General features: G+C 34.6%; 1 protein-coding gene across 2 annotated transcripts in view; it reads right to left on the reverse strand.

Moving 5' to 3' along the window:
- Positions 1 to 20,052: 20,052 nt before the first annotated feature.
- Positions 20,053 to 26,071, reverse strand: part of LOC149786550 (uncharacterized) — a 24,053-nt gene continuing 18,034 nt past the window's right edge. For both annotated transcript variants that reach the window (XM_089977052.1, XM_089977051.1), the window contains one exon: positions 20,053 to 22,662. The gene's annotated coding sequence lies outside the window, so the exon portion shown is untranslated. The remainder of the gene's footprint in view (positions 22,663 to 26,071) is intronic.

Consider the following 26,071-nt stretch of genomic DNA (forward strand, 5'->3'; position numbering starts at 1 on the left):
TGACTTATTTGTTGTTTATATTCTTAATATTTCTTACTTATAATCGCAGAAAAAATGTCGATGAACCAGAAAACCTGAGGATTTAGTAAAACAAATATATTGTCTGTGATTTTTTAAAATATATTTATCTTTAATAATCAATTACACCTGCCGGTACTGACAGTCCTTGGTAAAATCCTTAATAACATCAGGGGGAAGTAATCGGAGATAACTGTTAGGGCTTGAAATAGAACTTCCCTGAAATCTGATGCCAGAAAGATTGTTGAGATAGACCGTAGTTATTTTACTTTCGTGTTTGTCGAACCGTTATCACAAAACAATATTACATGCAGAGGTATTCTAAAATCAAGGACAGAGAAAAAATAAAGATACTGACTAAACGAGGAAAGAATGATAATTTACCTTTGAGTCTATTTCAACCATCATGTACATTTACGATACATTGAGAAACTGAAATAGCCCAGATAAGCGGCTTAATGATTTGGGGCAATGTGTATACAACTATACGACAATGAAACTAGGAGGCGGTTAATCAGTACAGGAAACAACAATAACTTTATCAACCGCGTTACATATCCGCGGTAGAGTTATCTCTCTTCATTGTCTGTATCTAAACATAACAAAATAAAATCCGCTGTCTATACTTCTTAGAAAACGCTGATTTGTATATTTTATTTGCAACTTTTTGTACTGAAGGCTGGCAGATACTGAAATAACTTGCAGCTGCATATATCGATTGAAATATTATTTCTTTGCTGGTCTCTATATTTTTTTATTTAATGGTTCTTCTCCTAAAAATTCTTTCATACTTCCCAGTATTTCCGATATTGCAATTCTCGCTCTGTGTGACATCTTGAAGATTCTGTAAAGGGTAATTGTTCTTTTCCCCGTCAATATGATCGATCACAGAACCATATTTGATCTCTCCGTGAAAAACCTCGTACACAAACCTGTGACAGTAATACCTTCTTTTCCCAGTGTTGAATCTAAAATAACCAGTATTATCAACAACACCAAATGGATTTTGCAGTCGACAGTTTCTGACTACACCATCACGAAATGCTTCATAATTTTTAATGGTGGGATGTCGGACAAATTCGTTTTGCTCCATATATATATTATATTATTTGTCTAAATTATAATTTATCTTCAAATCTGGCTATTTCGTCTTCATGGGTTCTTATAACCTTATCAGTGACAGGGTTGTTATTTCTTCATCATAATATCATTTTAACTCTTGTATCTCTTACCACCACAACGCGCACACAACTGCGTTTTTCCTCTAACGCGAACACCACATCTTAAACAGGTTTGTGGACCAAGACTCCCCCTCCTTACACTTTGCAAATGTTGACCGCAGAATTCATTTACGCAGGATTTGTTACAAGGAGTTGAAGACCCTACCATCGACTACTTGCACTGATTTCTTATTTGAGTCATAACATATATAATATATTTTATTTAAATACTTGTCTGAAATATAATATGGAAGAGTTTGAGAGATTATCTACAATCCAGCCTTGGAAAACTTCCAGATTCGATCTTGACAGAATAACACCTGACTTGCGGAGGTGAACTCTGACTGATCCGATTATTATTCTGATTACTATTGTCAGGGATGCAAAAACAGAATTTCGTGATGATGGGGCATCTCACACATGGTTGACATCAAAAGTATACGTGACACTAAAGGTGTCGGCAAAGGTGTTGACGAAGTCATTGATGCTACAACGAAAGATACACAGGCGAAAACTATTATTGATTATATTAACGATCAGAAATATTTTTTCAGAATAAAGTTTATTGTATTATCAGAATAAACAGATTATGATGGGTGGATTATCCGTGACAAACGTGACCCTGTCCTTGCTAATGGAAAAGCCGTTGGGTTAAGTAAAAATTCCAAGCTAGGATTACTGACCGGTATTGACAGATCATATTACGAACGAGCGTATTCTATAACAGCGATTGTTTATCGAATGTATCAGCTAATGGTAAATCCAACATTAATGATCAATGAGATTTTCAAAGCTGAATTGTGTAGCCGAACGAGTAATCGAACATTTTACAAACGCGATGCGTGGAAATGGGTTAATAAATATACGACGCGAAAAAATAAACAAATGGGTTGAATCGGTTAAGGATACCGGAGCTACAATAAATGATGTTGCCGAGTTAGGAATGAAATTAAAATTTCCAATAATAGTAAAACGTTAACAAGAGAGATTTTATATGAATCAAAGAATAAGTCGAGAGGAGTTCCACTTGAAGTTATTGATCATAATGCGCACGCGTGGACCAGCGCAGTCACAATATTTCCACGAGATCGAATTGTAAGTAAGATTTTAACCAAGGAGTTATGTTTGATTTTATTCACGAAATAAGTAAAGACGATCCTGTGTCAGTATGGTTATTTAAAAGTTCAGATGATGAAAACTATGGTTAATTTGTACGACCGAACGGCGAAATATATCATAAAGAATCTCTTCATGAAGAATTGAAAATTCTTGCGCAGAAATTTTCAACAGAGAATACTAAGCAATTACTAAATAATTATTTTACAATTCCATATGTTGCAGCTCACTTTGCAAGAGAGAAAAATTCGTGGAAGCTAACACGATTTGAATTTCTCGAAGACGTACAATTAGGTTGCTGTGAATAGAGACACGGTGGGTTGTGTAAAAACAAATATGATCACAACGACGTTATCTTGGTTGATATGGTTGTGTGTTATGGGGGGTGTTTTCTTGGATTGGGGAGTGTTCTGGATTTTTTAAAAGATTTCGACATACCACAAACGAGATGACAAGGATATCGATAAATGGACCACTACCTGATTTTGATCTAACCGGATTCGCTCGTATTGTATCATTCGAGTTTGCTAAGGGTCTTCATCCGATCTGTTATGTTTGGTTTGGTAGACTTTTCAGAGAAACGCTGGGCACCAATAGTTTTATTACGATATATGATTGATTGTAAAATATTAATATCGTTGATTGTAAGTGAGGCAGTTATATCGTATCGGAAGCAGACCGAAGCTTGGTTACCACCACCTGATGATGATAAAACCGCAAAGGATCTCGGTAGAAGAATAATTGGCAAGTTTACTCAAGGTGGAGCATATGATCATAAATGACATTTTGCACGATTAATTCTAGATGATGCTCAATATGATTTTATAATCACTGATGCGACAGCGAGATATATATTTGTAAGTCGAGAAAACGCTAACTTATCTGACGGAACATGGTTGGGTACAATTCTTGGTTATATTGATGGCGAGTAGCCTCAGTTTACTCATTTAAGATCTTCAATGCTCGCTTATGTTTCTATAAAATTATTATCGATGATAAATACATTCCCTGATACTGCAGTCAGAATTGCAACGGATTCATTTTGTATCGATAATACATATTCAGAAATACTGACTCGTTTTGCAAGTTCTGATGCATCATGGGGCGAATGGAGAGTAAAACAAGAAATGTTATATAATTATTCTGAATCCTCAGATGTTGAGATCAAGGATATGTATTACAGCAATTAGATAACAGAATTATCGTCTGCGGCATCCGTGTATGATCCAATATCCCGACACAAGACGGTCTATCTAAACGGGCCTGGGGGTTCTGGTAAGACAACTCGGGTGATCGAATTATTTCGACAGAATTCAAATGATATGGTTGTTTTAACACATACACACAGACTTGCGAGAGAAATGAAACAAGCGAGGAATGCAATCATGTACTTATCACAGCTTTTTTCAATACAAGGGTGACACATGGGATAAAAATATATTCCAAAAATTATTATTTGGGATGAAGTGTACACAGTATCTGAAGATATATTAAAAATGTTTCTCAATTGGCTGTTATTGAAAAATACAGCTGTGAGAATGTGCGGCGATCACGACCAACCACCACCGTTTGTTGGACCATCTCCACACGATTGGTTAAAGAATGTTTTAGATTATTACGAGGAGATAACTGATGATCACAGATCTCTTGATGCAGAATTAAGGGAGTTTAAACAATTAATCAGACATCAACCGAATAAAATTCAGTGTGAAATAATGCTTAAAATAATTTCAGAAACTTCAATTAACGACTCTCTACAAGTGTGGAGACCAAATGATTTGATAGTGGCAAGTAGAAAGATAGTTCGTGATACACTTCAACAGCGGTTATTTGAAAAGCATATAAAGAAAAGTTTTCAGATCTACGTGAACCATTGTGTTATAGACCAGCTGATACACGTCGACAGAATATCGACGTTGATATACCAGGACTGACTGAGAAACAGAATCTCGTATTAAATGATGTTGTTTTGGTTGATGTCAGTGTTGTTGTGGATGCGCTACACGCTAATAAATCCCCGTGGCCGTTAGGATACGCAATGACAATTCACTCATCTCAGGGGTTAACCAGCTCTGATACTCGATTTTGGATTGTCGCCGATCGCGTCGAGTGGTCAAACTTAGTTCATCTCGCAGTGTCTCGAGTCAGAAGAATATCTCAGCTGCGGAGAATTGTCATAGACGTTACAGAAACCATCAATAATGTCATTTACAGCGATATAGTAAGCAAAAATTAGCCGGTTATAAACAAAGTGACAAAAAACAACAAACGCGACTTTGATCTAGATGTTGAATTTGTCATAGCGCTGAAGCAGCAGCAGAATAATCATTGTACGAGCTGTAATGTGGTGGCAGTACTCGAGTAATAAAAGACAATTTACCGTAGATAGAAAAGATAGTAGTCGCTGTCATACACGTGAAAATACGATGTTGACCTGTCTCGAATGTAATCGACGTAGGGGTGCTAGTTAAGTGATCGCGGTGACAATGCGTGTGTTCAGGAATTACTTGTAATTGTTCACGTTTAAATCCACGCTGAGAAGCAGTTGAATCTAATCTGTATATTGCAGGTATATGCGCACTTGTGATCGCGTTAATAGGTTTCATGTTAGTTGTTCGAGTAATTTCATTATCTTGCAACCCACTCGCGAGATCTAGTATCTTGAATTATTTCCTTCTCGTATTGATATCCAAAAAACCGCCCAGCAAGTGTTGGATTAAATCGGTCAACAATCGCTTGATCGCGGTGAATTGCAGTATGTCCTAGTCATATTTTGACTTTATGTTGGTTCATCAGCGATGAAACTGCGTCCTGAACTTCTTTGCCAGGATCAACCTGTAGCAGCTGTGGCCATCGTAGACCTCCACGCCGATAAATTCTTTTAAACGCAGAAGCTCCTTCAACAGCTGTCTTTGTTGATAACGTCTCTGTTTCTGTATATCTACTTGCAACATTAACGACATTTAACGTGTATTTGTAGGTTAATCGGCGTCCTAAAATTTGATAGTATCATGTGGTAAAAATAGAATATCAGCCTGATGAACTTCATTAGGGTCGCTGACATCAAAATACTCATACTGTATTGTTTTAGGCGGCGTAGCTAAATTTGTCTTTATTGCCTGTCGGGCTAGCCATTTTTCAGCAGTAGAATGTTCGACACCTGCCGCCGAAGCGAGTTTACTAATCGCTGCTCTACCCCTCCAGTAACCCTTGGAGAATAATAAATCGAATCCATTATTTCAATAATCGGTTGATTAATTACCAGCTTAGGAAACTCCGTTTCCCAATACAAGCTTACCTTTCATTGCAGATGTCAACAACCGATTAGTTCATGATTCTTTGAAAGATTTATTTTTTTATGGAATTGAAAGATTTATTTTTTATGGAATTTAGCGCGTGAATTAACTTCACATCTGCTATATGCATATGCTATAGATCTTTACTTTTATAACTGACACGCTTTATCAATAGCATTTATTTTATATTCACCTGGTTTTGGTTGATCTTGGTTATCAAGTCTGATATCAAGTCGGGTTCCAGGGCCACAGCAATCATATCCTGGAAAGTGTTTTTCTCCTGGGTACTTAGCTAAAGAAGTTCCTGGTAATTTGGCTAACTGGGCGGCAATATCATCTCCTCTTTTTTAAATATTGGTTGGATCAGAAATAAATTTAAATTTCTTTGTACCGCAATTTTCACACTTACTGTAACTGCTTACCTGTTATTTTTTGTTGTAATAGTTGTTAGATCAGCTGTGGGGGTACGCGTCCTGCATTTCACACAATATAAATCCATATTATTTATTATATTTCTATAACATGAATGTAATTGATTTCTCAGCAACAAGAAAACGAGAACCGGTCAAGCATCATGCTGCGATACCAAATTCTGTCTGAATGATTATCATAGGTCCATCTGGATCAGATGCAACTGCTGCTTAATTTGATAATGAGGTGGCTCAGCTGGGATAAGTTGTATTTGGTAGCTCCGTCTGTGGATGATCAGAGATGCTATGATGTACTTAAAGATTTTAATGAAAACGCAAAGTTGTTGGATGAGCTCCGTGATGATGGTATTGAGTTTATTACTGATATCGATGAAGCACCATCTATAGATGACCTTGATGGATTTATTAATAATTTAGTTGTGTACAATGATGTAATGCTGGATAAGCAATCAAATCCAGCTAGAATATATTTTAGAGGAAGGCACAAAAGCACAGACGTGATTTATGTTACTCAGCGGCATACAAAAATACCTAAAGTGATCAAGGACAACTGTAATATAATTGCTGTGTTTAACGGAGTTGACACTCACACGTTACGAAATATTTATTATACTTGGTGTAGACGTGATATTTATATAATTAAGTTTAAAAATTTATTTAGTCAGGCTCAGTTATCCCCGCATGGTTTTATAACAATAAACTTACATGACCCATGATCACGATATCGAATCGGTCTTGATAAAACTTTTAATTAATAGCAGCAACGAGGTAAATCTTTCGCTAGGATTTTCCAAGACGTTCATTTCGAACATTTTTGTTGTGATTTCCAGGAAGGCGTATTTATTGAAATAGAGAGTGAGTCAATTAGAGGTTGTTCGCCCTCTCTGCTGCTTTTTGCATGGAGATTAGAATTTTAAAGAAAAAGAATTTGCCTGGTTTCCTCACTGGTTCTATTGGCTATTTTGTTATTTTAAAAAAAATATATCTTAGGTATTGTTCAAAGAATCTTTAATTCCCTTTCTTTTGGTGTATGTTTGAAGGTTGTAATATCGTTTATATAATACACAGCTTGGCCTCACTTCAGTTGTGTATCTCCCAAAAACTTCTAGCTCCGCTTGGTTGTTTTCACTTCCTGGACTTCAGAAGGTAATTGTATTATTTATAAAATAGAGCAGATAACTTTTTTATATTTTATATATTTGGTAATTAATTCATTGCACTTTCAGAAACTGGTAGTGTATAGTCTGGCAAATTTCATGCTTCCCTAGTTAAAAAACTGCTAAAGAGAGTGTTTTTTTATACTAGCTGGGGCTGATTGTTTTTGTAGCATAAGGGAGCAGTCGCTTTTGTTAGCGGGTATGCTTAGATCATGTATAATTTCTACGAGTACAATATGAAAAGAAACTTTAGCCACATTTCATGAAAGTAATATAGAGGAATACCAACATTCTCTCAATTGTAAACAACTTCACCCTACACACACCACTCTCTCAGAAATTTATAGTATATGTAGGGCGCTGGAAAATCCCACTCAAAGTATGACGTCAAAGTTTCGTACCTCGTGATTACGCTAAACTGATTTTGCCATTTTCAAGAGTGACCGACACTGGACTGAAGAGAAACTTTTTGAAATTTTGGAGATGATAGTGTATTTAGGATATGATAATCCCGAATATTAAAGAAATATTTCAAAACAATGACAAAATGAATAAAGATATAATACAATACATTCATGTATTTGGCGTAACTGGTCAATTCGATTATTGTTTGCTAATTGACGAATGAATCTAAACATTATAAATAGTTCAATATATATTATAGTATGCCCGATATGTCATCTGTATAATTGCAGATAGAGGTGAGATGGCAGTGATCTGTAACGGAGAGCGCTTTAGGCCAATCGGGGCTCCCAAAAATAAATAGATAACGTAGATGGTAAATGATCTACGCTGCGAGCCAAGTACGAAGTTCACGTAAGTGCGTTTACAAATCTTCGTAGAAATTTTAGAAAAATTAATGAAACCGCAGAGGAATTCTTTGGCACCCCGTTGACTGCTGACGTGAAACTGTCTGAAATCAAGACGAGTTTTGAAACGATTAAAAACACTAGATATCATAATTCGAATTCCTGAAATCGTTAACAAAATTAATCTGATTAAAATTCTCCACAAACAGATCATCAACATAGTATACACAGGTCTTCGGGATTCTCAACATGGTCACAGCAAAATAATATTATCAAACATACCGCGGAAGTCATTGGTGTGAACAGACTGTCTGTGTTCAGCGCTGCAAAATTTAGTATATACACTACATATCCCTGACGTCATTCAACCGATAAGTTTTCCGGAGTTGTGTCTATTGTGTTAAATAGCAGAGATGAAGAAACATTTATACTGGAAGCAGCTGATAAGAAATTAACCGCAACATCTTACTGGTGGAGTCTCGAATTTGTTGCTGAAATACATCAATTGGTTACTGTGTAAACTATAATGGGCATTTCAACCGACGTTCAAACGTTTAGATATGATCAAGTACGTGATTGGCAGATAACGTTGAAAATCATCATTGCCAAGTATACAACGAAAGTAAAAAAATACAGAAGACGTACATTTCTCATTGATGTTATTGTGTACTCGGTATCCGCGCTCACTGCTGGTACTGGTGTGGTATTATCAACGCTAACACAAGTGACAGCAGCTGCAGCTGTGACAGTATGTGTTTCATCAACGGCAACCATCGCTGGGGTTTTAAATATAATCGCGAAAAAGATATCCACGTGCACGAGCACAAAATTGCATGATTGTATTGTAAAATTGCACACGGTAACAACAGGGTATTCTAAATTATCGTCGCTGATATCATCAAGCCTTACCGTTATGACGATATCAGATTCCTCGCTAGGCGCTCAGCATTAATAGTTAGTGTTAGGACTGGTCGGCCTGGTTTCAGTATAACGTTACTGGGTGAGACATCAGGCTACATGTCTGCGGCATGATACCCAAGTGCTAGACGTCACAATAAATTGCCACACTGCAGACATCATAGCGATATGACTGAAAAATTGTTAAAGCTAAGTTAAGAATCCAACACACACATACACACACTCACACAAACAAATACCTTTTAATTTGCCTAATAATAGAAGTAACTAGTGGATTGCAACTAAAGCTATGTTATAAATCCAAATCACACACACATTCACACACAGACGCGCGCGCGCGCGCACACACACACACACACACACACACAGAGTATTTCATTCCGTGCACCAGTCGGTCAGTCATTCATATCGGAATATGTATATTTGGTGTTTAGTTTTTCTATAGTTTTACATACTCTTCAACTTGAGAAAAATGTTTCATTATCAAATGTACTTAAATTCAAATATTAATGCAGATACTTTGGAATGTTCACATTCTTTAGTGTCAGACGAACGGACGGCAAACACAAATTATTTCAGAACTTTTTTTCGGTTTCATGACTATCTGCAATTAAAGAGTACTTCATAAATTAATAAAATTTATTTTTATTTCTGATAGATCTTGAGTTCTGAAAAAGTGTTAACGTGAGAAGACATTTGTGCTTAGCATCTTTAAACATTCTGAAGTGAAAAAGTGAGCTAAGAAATTGAAAGTTGATACACATTTCATCCTGACTTATAGGTTCCGTATCACTTGATGAAGACCAATATGCAAGTTAAACATATCATATACGGATCAGATTGGGACATCCAGTGCACTTCTTCCATAATCAAATAGCAAAGGCTGTGCACAGTTCTCTCATATGTATTGTTTTTTCATTACGGTTTCTGTTTGACACAAGTTCAGAATCTCAAAGTAAAATGGTTTATTATGAAGAGTCGTCGGGAAAAACGAACATTACCATAATTTGACAATTGCGCGTTTTTGCGCAACAGTCTAATTCAGCATAAAAAGAAAAAAAGCGGAAAATAAAGTAAAAAATAACTGAAAGTACGAAAGGATGGAGGAAGGAAAGAAGGAGCCAAAACCACTGCATCAAGACACAAACATGAACACAAAATCAAAACGGCTGCAGAGAGGGGTGGGCCAATTAAATACCAGCAAATGACATAAATTGTGTATATAAAGCTCCACATCATGATTGTATACCGTTTCTACCACCTTAATAATATACAGCGGCCACGATGATTATGTTTAACAACACCCAATAAATAAAGGATCTATTTTGTGTCGAAAATCGTACTTCACCAGAGGCGTAGCTGGGGGGGGGGCAGGGGGGGTACATATGTCCCCGGGCGCCAAGGTACAGGGGCGCCAAAATGAGGCTTACAGCGTTATATTATAATAAGTAAACAAGGGTAATATTCAAAAATGTGATTAGACGGGGAGGGGGCTGGGGCGCCAATTTTATAGTTCGTCCCCGGGCGCAAAATATCATAGCTACGCCTCTGTACTTCACATCATATGACAAACTCGTATTATCCATAAAGTTACAATATAAAAAAGTGCCGATCTTCATTGTAAGTTATGTAAAGGAAACAAAGTTACGAAAGAGATTTAAGGACAACAGGCGGAAATAGATATTCCATGCCACCCCCCACCCCCCACCCCTTTTTGCGCAGAGGACTAGGAAAAATTAGAATTGCAGCTAGTGTGATTTTGAATAACGAAAAAGGCATCGAGATGATATTTTAGTTTCAAAGGAAAATGAGGGTTTTCAAAATCATAATAGAACCAGCAGAATTGAATTGCTTTGCAATTTAGTCATATTTGTGATCACCCATAACAGATTTGTAACCAGTAGAAATGAACTCTATGTGCAAAGTCTTTTAAGAGTTACAATATAGCTTCTTTTAAAATTCTTTCATGCAAAATGATAATGCGACACCGATATTAAATTTAAATTGTAAATTACGTTTCAAACAGATTAAATACGTCTCTTATTAATAGACAAAATAATAATAATAATAATAACGATAATGATAATAATAATAATAATAATAGTAATAATAATAACTATAATTATATTATTAATTATAACAAAGTTTTCTGCGTGTAAACATTCCCAACGAAAGATGAAAGAGATGAAATTAAACTCGAGTTCTACGGGTCACATAATTTTTCCAAGTGCTAAGGCAAATGTTTTGCATAAATCTAATCTTTAATTACTGTAATTCATTTTATGTACAATCACAAGGAATAGTGTGTGTGTGTTTCTTTGTTTGTTACTTAACGTAGCTTTTACAATTTTTCAGTCATATCTCTACTATGTCTGCAGTGTGACAGCTTAAAGTGATGTCTAGCATGATGTCCTACCCAGTCACACCAGGCCCACCAGTCCTAACATTAATCTCTTAATGCTGCGCTATTAGTGAGGCACATGTTAGTACATCTAGGAATAGGAATAATAATGTTTCAACACTATATGAACTGGACTAGAAAAGAAAGTTTAAATTTGACGTTATAGCAGAAAATGACTTTGCAAAAATGCATGATTTTAAATTAGCGGGGACCAGTGCAGTAATGTAATGAAAAAGGAAGAACGAAATAAAAAGAAGAAAAGACAAGCAGCAGCAGCAAAAGAAGTAGTAGTAGTTGAAGAAGAAGATAACGATAACTTGATGATGATGAAGTTCATTTATACGAATTGTACAGGCAAAAATATAAAAGGAATACCTACAAAATTTTATGATCAAAAAATGAGACGAAATATTTAGTGTCCTCGACCAGCTTCGCCTTCGACTTAAGTGCAGTGCATATGGCTCGGAGCATATCAGAATAAAGCAACGCCCTACTACTTTTTTGATACCTGCTACAGCAGATGCGTATGTGGAATTAGGGCATACCCATTCACAAAACTAAATGACTGTTCGATTCACTGTTTTATTCATTCATTTATCAAACTACTTAACATAATGAGGTCCATAAAATAAAACTGAACTATATTTCTGTCCAAGTAATTGCAGCAGAACTAATCGTCATGGTGGAACTGCTTAAATAAGGAAATGCAAAAGCTTAAAACATCTTATGGTAGCATAGCACACCAATATTCTGGTCTCGTGCTACTTGTGTTACCTCCGTAAATACAGCTTTTCTTCCACATAATTTTCTTTAATTTCTCTTCGCAAACACGATCATTGTTTGTTCTGGTATCTGCTTAGATATTTTCCGAACATCCGCTTTTCTTTACCATACCTCGATTTAAATATCCCGCGGTATGCTTCCATCCATATCACTTGCCTAGAAAGTCTGTCCATTCATCTATGAATTCCAAAATCTTTTACTTTATCGTATCCGCCAATATGCTAAATTGCGGTCGGCCCAGAACAAAGATATTGATGTGTGTGAGTAGTGATGGGGGATATTCTATGATCAAGGAGACTTTACAATGGAAAAGTGAATATGGAATATGGAGTCAAGCCAATTAAGAGGGTCAGTGGAATTTTAACCTGGTGGGGTAGTATAGGGTCAATAAGAATGGAACAGGGGTGACCTCAAAGCACTGGACACTAGGGAAAAAATGGCAACAGTGTTGCAAGTAGCTGGCCTCATTTGGGTGACCACTTAGTAACTGTGTTCGAGTTGACCTGACTACGCGCTACTGTAGGTAGGTGAAATGTGGATAGGAACAAACATAGACATGCATACACATACATACACAAACAAAGAAATACACAAATATCTATACAACATAAAGACAAACATGTTTTTTGGCAACGAGAAGAGATCTTTTTGCGGCAATGGAGTGGCCCTCAAAAGGGCCGTTGGGTTCTTCTTTCTTCTTCTTATATTTACTCAACTTGTTTCACCACGTTCTTACTTTTTGGAGGAAATTAATCTTCTGCTTGTTCTTCTTTTCATCTGCGGGATCCAGTCAGGATGTCCCAGAATTTTATTTTTAAGTGGATGACCATTTCACGCAGCTTAAATCTTTTCTAAAAGAAACTTAGTCACCTCCATCAAACCCAAGGCTTTCTATGCAATATTCATAGGGTATTGATCCTTTTATCTTCTCTTCCTCCGAATATACCTCTTTAATTAGTTCTCGGGCTTCTTGAACGGTTGACAGTCTCCTTGTCACACACTGTAGAGTAACTGGATATCTCCAAAGAGGCTTCTGTTAATGATTGCAGTAAATTTCGAATTTTTGTTGCTGATAAGTAGTGTGAGTTCCACAAGGTCGATGGCTGTTTTGGTAATTTCTTTCTATTTTTTGTCTGCTCCGTTTGTCGCTCTTTTGATTTCACTGGTAGGTTTTAAAATCACTTCATCAGATGTATTCGGTTACGTTCCCTTTATCTTGATTTCTGCTTCATTCCTAATATTGGATGTTGTCGGCGGACGATTCTCTATTTCCTTCTTGTCACGGCTTGATGATTTGACTAATTATTTTGCAATGATTGTTTTTTCGTTCTTTCTATTTTGTTGGGGTTAATTCTATCTCTGTTCCTTTGCTTTGTGTTTTACAATATTTTGTTTTCTTCTTCTCGTACTGCTTCCTCAATTTCCTCTTCTTATCTCTTCAATAGGGGTCTGGATGGTCCTGGTTGCTGACTATTATGTATCTTGAATTTTTGGTTTGTTTTACTAATTGTTGGTTCTTCAGTTGTTTTACCTGTATTCGTTATTGCCGCTTCTGCATATGTCTTCTTTGGTGTTTATGTCTTTTCTCCTCTATTAAAGTCCAATGTGTTTACTTAGTCACTTAACAACTCTGCTTGGTCTGTTCCGACCAATCCTTTCTATGTGGATTCAATGTTCTTTCATTTTCCTCCAGTAAGGTAAATGTCCTTTGAGCGTCTGGTATTTCTCTTGTATATTCCTCTTCCTCTTCAATGCTTTGGATTGGGTAGCTGTCTCTTGGTGGCTTGTTTCCACCGTGCTTAACCTGATGTTGATTGGTTTTTCTTTTGTTGAGGATGCTTCTCTGATTGCTTCTCTGATTGCTTCGTCTATATTGCTTACTTCATTCATTTCCGATTATGCTTTTTCCTTTTTGATGGTTAGTATGATTCTTTCTCTCTGTTATTGTTGCCGTTATTCTCGGTTATTTTCTATATCCTCGGTTCTGTGCTGTGGGTGTCGTTTGTATATGTTTCCTTGAATCTGTGGTCTGGTTCCCTGTCCATCCTTGTTGGCGTAGTTATTACTATTTTTTGGATATTTGTGATGTTCTTATCCTCCGTTCCATGGCTTTACTTAATTGTCAGTTCTTGAATCATACTAGGGGACATTGCTATTGTGTCGTTTAAAGATTCCGGGGCGTTTTCCATTTGTATTATACTGATAAGTAACAATTGATGAGGTTGAGGTGGGGGATATAATAGGAGATGGTAGCTAGTACACTTAACGTTCTTGTAAGTGTTTCGTTGTATGTGGGATTATTGTGGAAATACCCCATGAATTTCTGTCATGTCTCCTGTTTCAGTTCCAATTCATCAGTAAACATACGTTGGGGATAAGGGTCGCATTTTCCTTACTAGTTTCCAATGTCGAGCTGTTAATTGGGTCTGTCATTTTGATGTAATAGAACTGTACTTGAGTCTGTTAGCTTTGATGACTTCCTGTCGTTAAGTTAGGAAAGTAGCATTGCTTCTAATTCCATGAAATATAGCTATTTGTGTCTGACTAATGTTATTGAGAGTTGAAGGTTGAGAAAAAAGGAAGACTTATGATAACTAATTGTGAGTTAAAGGTTGAGAAAATAAAGAAGAAAATCTAACTTCCGCTTTCGCCTGGCGAAAAATCTTACAAGGTTTGTTTACCCGCAAGGATTTCGCCCAGGTATGTACCAGTATATTTTCTCAAGCACCTGTTAAAGGTCGATGTCAGTCAGTTGTAATGTATCTACCTAAGCTAACAATGATTAGATTGATTGGTTACAGATAGGAGAAAGTTTGTGTTATTGTATGGAATGAACAATAGTGTCGCGTTGATTTGTAAAGCTGTCCATTATGACTGCAGCACCTGTAAAGGTCAGAAACGCATTAATTTCATTTTCTTACTCTAAAGTATTATTCACAGTATACTTTTGTCCGCTCTGTCCAAGTGATAAACAATACACATTGATGAGATTTGTTGATTAGCATTGGTACCGATAAAATATGGCCTTCTACTGACTTTTTCCGTCCTTACTGGTACGAGGTACTGGTAGTAGGCAACCCAAGCGGGAACGCTGACCTTTTATGTCATGATCGATCAGTGAGATATTTTTCACCCCCAACACAGGGGTTGAACGATATTAAATGTTTCAATCGCCCTGTTAGGCAAGTACAAAGTATTTATGCTAGCCCAGAATGAACTCATACTAACCCAGCTATTATAGAAATATAAAAATTTATGATGATGATGATGATGATGATAACGTAAGTTTGAATACTGTGAAACACCGTATTTGCATCGGTTTCAAAATTACGGATGACAACATTAATGTTAATATCACTAAAGATGTTTTAAATCTGTATTGGAAGGTACTAATTTGTAATATATGCAGATTCAGTCAATATTAACCCCTCGTTGATTTCTCATTCTGGCATGGTCATTGCTACAGCACTCAGGTGCCATATCAACAGCTTTCAGAACAGTACACATGTTTTAGTCCTTTTATTAAATCAGATATATTGGTATATTTGGAAATAATAATAAACTGTCTACATTGTATATTGTAGGAATGTTATACAATTTATTTCCAATGAAAGAAAATGGGAGAAACAAATCAGTAGGCATGTAATTGAATTATAGTCACTAATGACCTATCAGGCACTTCCCCTTTCTATTATATTTGTAATCCTGTCCATAGTCTAAACCTAATGCATTATGTCCAGCTCTCATCTCAACACTGGTCATGAACATTATGACTTATTAAGTCTTGTTTCCATAATGTAATTAACATATACCTATTGTGTTTGCCTTGATTTCATCAATTAAATATAAGCTGCAGGTGATAAACATCTTGTTAAAAGAGGATTAATTACACATTGTAATGAGAAAAATAGTGAATTGCATCTGGCTGCAGTAAACAGTTCACATGTGCTATTTTTCTGACATACCTAGCCTATTTATAGTTCTTGAAATTAAAAGGTCATACTGTTAGGTGGGGAAAGTGGCTGAGGTAGCATGTTCCTCTCTTGGCTTTGTTTATTGTCTATTGAGTTTCAACATATGGGCTTTATCTTGGTGATAGGTTAGGAGTAAGAAAGATTCATAGGTTAAGAACTTATTTTTTGTAGTCCACTTTCACTTAGCTTTGAATAAAGAAATGAAGAAATTAAAAACTAGCCGTACAATTTGTACTCCACTTTCACAAATAGTCCAAACAGAATGACAAATAAGTTTGAAATTTTGGTAGTTATATGGTGATCTAATTTAAACATTTTATTGGCAATTTAGGTTGGCATCATAACAAGGTTGCTTTAGAACCAGCTGAGTGAAGATGCATGAGGACTCGTAGCCAGTTACCTTCCCTTTAAACCGATAGGTGGCGGCATAGAACAGAGCGGTCCAAGATTATTACCGGTATACTTTGTGATTAATAAGAAAGCTATAAAAAGATAGCTTCTTCATCTTGCTTTACAAAATGTCTCAATCGTATTGATCATAGACGTTAATGTCGGTGAGAGAGGAGTTAAAAAGACAAGGCTGTTAATTTTGCAAAAAGCGATGACTTAGTCGATAGGTAAGCAAATATTATTGTACTCGCAAATGGAAAATCGTATTTTCTCGTATCTGCGAAAAAATAAGATAAGCATTTTTACACAACTAACTTTGTGGTTATTTTCTAACATTATTTGTCAACAGATTCATATCCATAAAATCATATATTTCATGGACGATTCATCAATTTGTTCTTAATAATTCCTTAGAGAGTTACTTGGTGGGGTAATTTAGTAAAAATAATTGGATCTCTTTTGAAACGAATTTAGTTGTTTAGTTTGGAAATGTACAATATTGTTACGTTGAATACATATTTGATTTATTATTAATGAGATATCATATCTGCACTATATGCAACTGTAAATGTTCTTTTCATTCTCAGGTTGAAGGTCTACGAGAATAATTATTTGTAAAGCTGTCGTCCTAGACATGTATTTTTTATAAGTCATATAAGTGAATAAAGTTTGTTATGTTAGTGCGGCTCTCCTCGAAAAAATAAGTTTTAGTTAAAACTGAGTATTATTATAATTCTTATGATGACTATACCTTTCATTTAACTTGGGTTTAATTTGATATTAAACCCATACATATGTGTTTGTGAGAGAGAGAGAGAGAGAGCGAGAGAGAGAGAAATGTACATGTGTTTGTTTTGTATGTGCGTATGTGTGCAATGATATATGTTTTATTTTCTAGAAGTGAAATGTTCTATTTTTTATTTATTCGGACAACCTATACCTAAACTATTATTTTAAAGGGACAAAAGGAGAGAATTAACATGGTCTCAATACAATTGTATTGTTCTTGGCGTGTGAAATTCGGTTTTCCGGTGACAGTTTGCAATACGATTCAGAATATATTATTAGGTTTTTGTCGCTTAAAACATATAATGTAATATTTCAAAATAGAATTGTTTCTAATTATCTGATTAGCACACACACACACACACACACACACACACACACACACACACACACACACACACATCAGTTCATTTTCTGATCATTTATTTGTGAAAGTCCGAACCCTTTTCATTGAGGTGATTATTACAAATTTATACCAAGTCTGTATATCTCTTTGTGATCATAGATTTCACTTTTGTTGTCAAAGAAGGGAACTATTTTCTTTTCGTTTAAGATTTAAATACGAAACTGTTCTGACAGTTCTTGTGCATAAATTAATTGTCTTGCAATGAGTGAGTTAACAATAATAAGACAATAAATTGTACATTTTGTATTACCTTATCAAGTTCTTTCTTCCATGTACTTAACTGCAAATTGCATCATGCCAGTTGTAACTATTGTTTAAGATCTTTTCATTTAAGCCAAACTGGTCATGAAGTTTTATTAAAGACACACTAATCAGCGGATATGAAAATGAAGATTTTGTATATAATAAGTTGGCAACCCAAAAGTAGTAAGATATGCTATTTTAATTAAACTGAAAGGACAAATGTCAATTTTACTGTCTTATAGTGCTAATATAGTATTTTTAATGCACCGGGAAACGATATAAAACAATATTTGTTTTCATTGATTCATGTATTGTAACAATTTTGACAATTATGCACGGCTCGATTGAACAACAATATATTGTTCTGCCTAACGTTAAACTTCGAGAATAATCAAACATCGGGACCACGTTTTTCTGTGTCGCCACCTGTTGGAAAGATAACTGGCTACGATCCCACATTTGTGGAAGATAACAAAAAGTGAAATTTTTAGGTACGTTAAATAAAAAATAACATAAGGTTTAAGTCTTAAGAGTATATTGATCTGTAACACATCAGTCATTAACTGCTTTAATATTACATAAATATATATGATAGCTGTAAGTAACTGTTTTATTTGTACAGTGATCTGTATGACAACTGTCATTATCTGCTTTAATGGTCAATTGATCTGTACGACAGAACTGTCATTATCTGCCTCAGACACTGTCAAGTTTTGAATAGTACTTTTTTTTTCTTGTTCTTAAACCAACTCGACCTGTATTGCCTGGTCAAAGATTAATTTTCCTTTACTTTCATTTTCTTCAGATAGTTTATATTTATACAGCTTTAGTGTCAAGACTCTGGGGTCTTAAAATAAAAAATAAGAAAGAGTGATAACCAACACGTCTTGTAAAATTTAAAATATTATGTCCCTAAAATACAAAGTGAAAGAATTGATAATAACTTTTGTTTTATAAATAATAACCTAAATCAAATATTTTATCCATTTCAATAGTTCATAGTAATGCGAATAAGTTCCCAATCTATCATGAATGTCCGTATTTTACCGATGTACCAACGATTTTGGATAATCACTATTGTACAATCCTATATTGTGTTTAAATGTATTCATGCTTCCAATACAGCTGTTAATCCAACGTTTTCTGAAGGAATTCAGAGCACAACTATTAATCCAAATAACTTTCAGAGGAATGCTAAAGCACCATAATTTCAACGAATGATTATAATAAAACTAATGAATCAATCCTCCTTATGGCTTTTTCATGACCAATATTACTACTAACAATGCCCAATTCCGTGCAATAATTCAATTACAGAGGAGCCTCTCTTGTCCGGACTCCATTTAACAGGAAACCTCGCTATCCGAACATAATTCAACGGGAACTAAATTCCAAATGTTAATTTGCTCACTTAATCTAGAAATTTACATTCTGGATCCGGAAATCAAATCGGGAACCAAAGTGCAAAATTGCCTCGATAATCCGGAAGAAATTTGTAAAAAAAATTAAGAATATTCGAAGAATCGTATATTAAAACACAGCCGTATAACACAGATTCGCCCACGCTAGTTTGAAGGTGTGTCATGTTATCAAGCTCTGATTGACCAAATTCTATTTGCATGTCAAAGATATAAATTGGTCACGGAATTATGTGTGTGGAAAAACTTAAAATAGCGTGATAGTATTGTAACAAGAGATTTTATGAACAATGTTTTGCCTACTCGCCGATGGGATTGTTAATGATTGAATAAATACACCTATATCAAATATTTCATACTTTCGACATATAACGTATGGTGAGTAAATTATGTGTATCATTAAGTCGCTTTATTGTTTACTAATTATAAATAAAAATCACAATTTGTTGATGGCTGTACAACTAACATTTGGACGTATATAACTTCATTTCAGAATAAAACATTTAATGTCAAGATATCAGATTGTATTCGTTGTACTTTATATATTACATGTGTTATGGTGACACTATCAAGCAAGCGTAGACGAGTATAGATACCTGCCAGTATAAAAAGATTTTCCAATAATTGTTTCAACTATTATTTATGTGCAAGTGCATGTTTCAATAAAGTGAAATTAACACAAGTCATTAAATGTATTAATTAATTTATTTCAATCATTACTGACAATAAAGGTACAACTATATATTATGGCTATATAGTCTTAAAATGTGTAATAGAAAAGAGTGAGAAGCAACAAGCTTTGTAAAATTAAACAAATCATTTATTTCCCTAGAATAAAAAGTGTAAATGTAAAAAAGGAACTTACGGTATTACGATTTAAGTCCCAAACAATCATAGAATTACGGACACAAGTCCTGATGAATTAAATTATGCATGAACTTAATTGGAAATCCATGAACTTAATTGGAAATCCAAATGAAATACAACGCTAAAAGTGCTGATGTGCATGTGGAAGCCGGTGTTGTGGTGATGTATCAACAGTCTTTCGTTGAACCACAAAAACATAATCAAAGAAATAATCCTCATTTGAAATTTTACTATAATTCAAGATAACATTTCCAATAATGTTATTTTTAAAGAGCATTTTGTATTTGTAGAGACGAATCACTGGAATTAAATAATCTGAACAAATACAATTCCAGCCCAAATGGATTTTTTGGATACAACAATAATACAACTGATTCTGCTAAGATCTTACAGCAAGATTAAATAATCGTCCCAGTAACAAGATTATATAGTCCTCTTCTTAACCACAGGTTACAGTTAGCATTTTATAAAAAAAAGCATCACCTAAAGGAAATAACCTGCTAGAAGACTCTTGATGTTTACAATATATAATCTTAGTTATAATTAGAAGTCTATTGCAAAACTTATAATATAGAACGTGGTATATGTCAGGAATGCCAAGTAAACGTATTGTGAATGTCATGTAACCTAGACTCTGATCCGAATAAATATATTTATTTCTACTAATAATTACCCTAGTTTTAAACCCATACACATAAAAAATATTGTAGCTAAATATGAGTTGTTTTAAAATTAAAAACAATCAATGGTTTCGGTCAAGTAGAAAATGAACTTCGTTTCAGACAATGTCAAGTCCAACATATAAAGTTACATCATCAATATCATATATTGAAATAAAAATAATATAAAAGACCAAGTAACACACAATACAAGTTAGCTATATATAACGTGCATAGAAAATACATGCAAATGTATATGATATGATGACATTGTAAATAAAAAATAGCCGTGATTCAATCATCTAGAAAACTCGTTATTCCAGACGTATTCACCGGGAACGAAGATGTATGAATTAAAGAGGTTTCACTGTATATAGAAAGCTAACACACGAGAAAATGCAATACGCGGTTTGAATGAATCGAAATGCTCTTTACAATACACACATCAGATGATCCAATTCTAGATCGAGAAGACATGAGTCAGGATCCTTTTTAGAAATCTATGATTTTCATTCATAAGAACTCGCTTCCTAGTTGGATCATGTGATGTTTACTTATACTATTTGCACGACTTATGATAATACTTTTGAGGTATATATACTTATTAGGACCTAGTTTTTATCAAAGTATGGAATGATCATCTACAAAAATTATTATTCTGGCTAGATAAGACAAATCAATATCGAGGACCATTTTGTCAGTTTGAGCCCAGTGTTGTGTTTGCAAAATACATATATTCTCACTCAATCTGAGTCAAAACGTACAAAACTGTAAAAACAATTGCTAAGCTGCTATAATGGCATAAATTCTAATCAGGTCATCAACAAATGTGCCAACCAAATTACAAGTAAATGGTGACTAATGAAGGCAGAAGCCACATTAGCTCGGTGTACCACTCTTGCACATATGGGGATGTAAAACCGGCTCAATGACCCTACATCATGCCATGAGAGGTAACTAATGGTACCTGACTTGCAACTGAAATCGTGAAGTTTCGAATCTTACTGTCATACCAACCCAGATCAGCTACCATGATGTGTGCTAATTTAAAGGACTATATTTCAACTGACTTTGCACAAAATAACTTACTTATGTTAATGTTTCATAAAACACTAATTCAATCCAAACTAAGTCAGACCAATAAAAACTAAAATAAACCAAACAAATTAAACTAAACCAATCCAAACTAAGCAAAACCTATGCAAGACTAAACCAAACCAATCCAAACTGCATCAGACCAATCCATTAAAACTAAACCAAACGAATCAGAACAAAACCAATCCAATCCAATCCAAAACAAATTAGTTGTGAAGCCAGGGATATATATAGCAGGCACATCAGCATCAGTATACACTAGAAATACGTACATTAAAAACCTAAGCTTAATCTTGAAAAATATTGTAAACTTTGAAAAACAATACTAAATATTTGTACAGAATATGTAACATAATATATTTTCAAATCTTCTATTCGTCACATTTTTTTGTTTGCTACTTTAATCAAATTTTAACAGATCTGACCTCCTGTTATGCTACCATGAATATAACATAGTTTGCAACCATTTGTTTTAAATGTTTTAGCATTATTTTCATAGCTTTTTATTTATCATACTTAAAAAATATACAGAGGAAACATCGTGATAGCAATGGGGTTTTCCCTGGCCCAGTAATATGATGAAATGCTCCTGTTAGAGTCATCTGTCCAATAACATGAAGAAATTCGCCAGTCAGAAACATGAAAAGATTATATATCTGGAGATAGATGGCGCACCTGGAATAGAAAAATAATTTAATAATATACAGTCCTGATAATAAGTACAAAACATGCATGCACCAGTTACATTTGTATTCAAGTCAGGTCCAACTGTATACAAGATAGATTCTCACCTGCCATTCCATTATGATTCAAAAGATCAAGGTTTATTTTGTTTATTAACCTATTAAGCTTGCTGCCAATACAACACTACATCAAGTTGGTCTTATGATAGGTAACTTGTTAAGCTTACTGCCAATACAAAAATACATCACGATGATCTTATGATCGTTAACTTATTGAGTTTACTGCCAATACAAAACTACATAACGTTGGTTTTATGACTATTAACTTATCATTTTACTGACAATACAAAAGAACATTAAGTTGGTCTTATGATTGTTAAAACATTAAGCTCATTGGCAATATGGGACAACATCAAGTTTTTATTATGAATGACTGTTAAATCATTAAGTAAACTGCCAACACAAAACAACATCAAGTTAGTCTTATAAGAGATTGTTAACTCATTAAGCTTGTTGCCAATACAAAACATCAAGTTGGTCATATAAGTGATTGTCAATGCAAACCTACATCAAGTTGGTCTTATAAGTGATTGTTAACTCATTGAGCTTGCTGCCAATTTAGAAGACAAAAATCAAGTTGATCTTATCAGTGATTGTTAACTCATCAAGCTTAATGCCAATAGATAATACTACATCAAGTTGGCCTTATGAGTAAGTTTAACTCGTTAACCATTTACCTCGTGTAAACACTTTTGGACGCCTCTACGCAATCTCATAGATGAGCTAGTGGAAGCCTATACCCGATTCGCATGCAAGAGTTTTGATTTCTCTGCACTTAGCCACACGGAAGCGTGCTTGGATGCCTAATGTAAACATCAGCCGTTTTCAGTTGGTTTTTATATCACCACCATCATGGAAATTCATCTAGTAGATTATAACGAATTGACGTAAATGACCATTACGTCGCATTACATGGTTCTTATTTAAGGTCTAGTAATACTCTGCTGTTTACAATAACTGGACTGATTCCTCATTCTCAAAAACGGAGGCCACTTTCGGAAGATTGGATGATTAGAGTTACGACTATGAAAGGTTTAATATGTCAGATATAAACTCTAATCATGATGCAGACAACACCAAGTTTTGATAATTTATCAAATTCAGATGGTTTCGTTATGTATATATAAACACATTACAGGTAGATTGCAAAGTTAGAAATGTCAGATATAGTTTGTAACATTGCTTCACTGGCTTGATTGTGAATGGGTTCCCTCAAGAGTTTAAAGCATATACAAATTTCTTCCATGAAAAATAATTATACAACTATAATGATCGTTGTTTACTCTTAAAGCTTTCTATAGATAATAGATGAATACCAAAACGGGAAAATGGTTAAAATAGATGTTGAGTTTAACATATACTACACTGCTATAAATTTGGCTGGCAGGCCCATGGGTATCTAGCCTAATAGGCAACGTGTACTATTTATGACACACTTCAATGTGTGACTTTGGTATATGTACATCAACTGCCTTCACAGCAACAACATCTATGGAATAAATGGTTAAGATTAATACAAATATGCAAACAACATCAAGCTGGTCTTACATCTAGATATCAACTCATTAGGCTTAATGCCAATATACAAGGTCACATTAATTGGCCTTATACCATAGTATAAGAACACATTAAGTTGGTCTTATGCATGATTGCTAAGTCATTTGTATAATATCAACAAACCAAACCACATTAAGTTGATATGATGAGTAATTGTTAACTCATTAAGCTGAATGCTGCATTTTTGCATCATGAGGTAGTCCGTAGTCGGGGGTTCGGGGTTGGGTATGATAGAATCACATTTCATGATAGACTTAATCAGGTGGTATGGGAGAAAAAAGGACATTCCTCTCACATTGCAAAAGACAAATTCGTTTTTACACTACAATGGTCAGTTCTAAAACCGCAGTTTGTTCCTTGATTTTAAAACTTCTTCTTCTTAGATCAAGAAAAGACCAGTTCAAATGGAGTACAAACAAAAAATATCGTTTGCAAGAAGTTGGGAGCTTTTTGATAATTGGTAAAAAGAAAATGGGGATTAGAGGCGAAAATTATGGGCTAAATAAGCTATAAAAAAAACCCACAAAAGTCCAATTATCAGGTATCTGTGAATATGAAGATATAATTGCCAATCTAAAACCTTGTTTATGAATCTAAACATTATAAAAACAACACTCTAAATCACATGGGTATGGATTCACTCATAGTAACAATAAAGCATTGTCTCCAACCCCCATCTCAGGTGAAAAAGAAAATATTCACCTGGGTACAATGAGTTAAGCATGTTCTCTTTCAGGCCTGACACAGCTAAAATAATTTCGTTTGTACAATGAGTTAAACATGATCTTTACCAGGTCTGACACACCTAAAATAATCTTGTGGATACAATTAGATTAGTATGTTTTATGCCAAGATTGACACACCTATAAGTATGTGCCGTCTGAGTTAACCACAAAACGTTGATGCAAAAACAAATATCAATGTTTTATACTGTGCTTCCATAAGTTAGGTGTAAACGTCAGATGCAAACCGGAAGACAATTTTTATCATTTTAAATATTGACGAATGCTGTTGAAAGGATGAGAATGAATGGACTAATTAGAAGTTTCCCTGGCATATAAATATATGCTTGATGGTGGAAAATGTAGCTGTGTTATCACAGCAGAAATGGAAGTCGTAAATTGTACCAGTGTCACAGGTATAGTGTTATGTATATTTGATTTAATTTATATTTGATTTAGTTTAATTGTTTGTAAGTTTCAAAATCATTTTATTTTTAATTTCATTTCATGTCAAAGTAATGTAATTTTGTTTACCGGAATTTGATACTTTCAAGATATTAGTTTGAACTGACTGTGTAGTCGAATACACCTAGGACTAGAACTTTGTCTCTCTTTGCTGACCTAGTTCCTGGCCTTGAGTGAGAGTCAAGGAAACAACAACTTTATATTTATTTTTTTTTTAGGATACATAGTGAGATCGAGGCTGTACTGGAATACGTGACCTTAAACATGTAAATAGTTTCTTAATTGTTCTGGAATGTGATCACGTGACCCTCATATGGGTATCTGTTTTGCACATTATTCGACTGTATAACCTTTGTTTATAAAGAAATTAGTTCGGCGGGCTTTTATTTCTGGATTTGATTTATTACAACCTAAAGTTCTTTTTTTTCTCTTCATTTTTACATTGTTTTTCTAGGAAAATAAATTATTTGTTAAATGTTTCAAAGCTTGTTGTTTTCACTCTTTCAGTGTTAATGTTTGTTCAAGCCTAAACACGTAGCAATAATTAGACCTCTTTATCTTGTTGCATGCTAAGTAAAGATCTCTCTGTAGAAATAA

The sequence above is a fragment of the Sinohyriopsis cumingii genome, chromosome 12 (assembly GCF_028554795.1).
Source record: "Sinohyriopsis cumingii isolate HCF-2022 chromosome 12, ASM2855479v2, whole genome shotgun sequence".
Taxonomy (NCBI): domain Eukaryota; kingdom Metazoa; phylum Mollusca; class Bivalvia; order Unionida; family Unionidae; genus Sinohyriopsis; species Sinohyriopsis cumingii.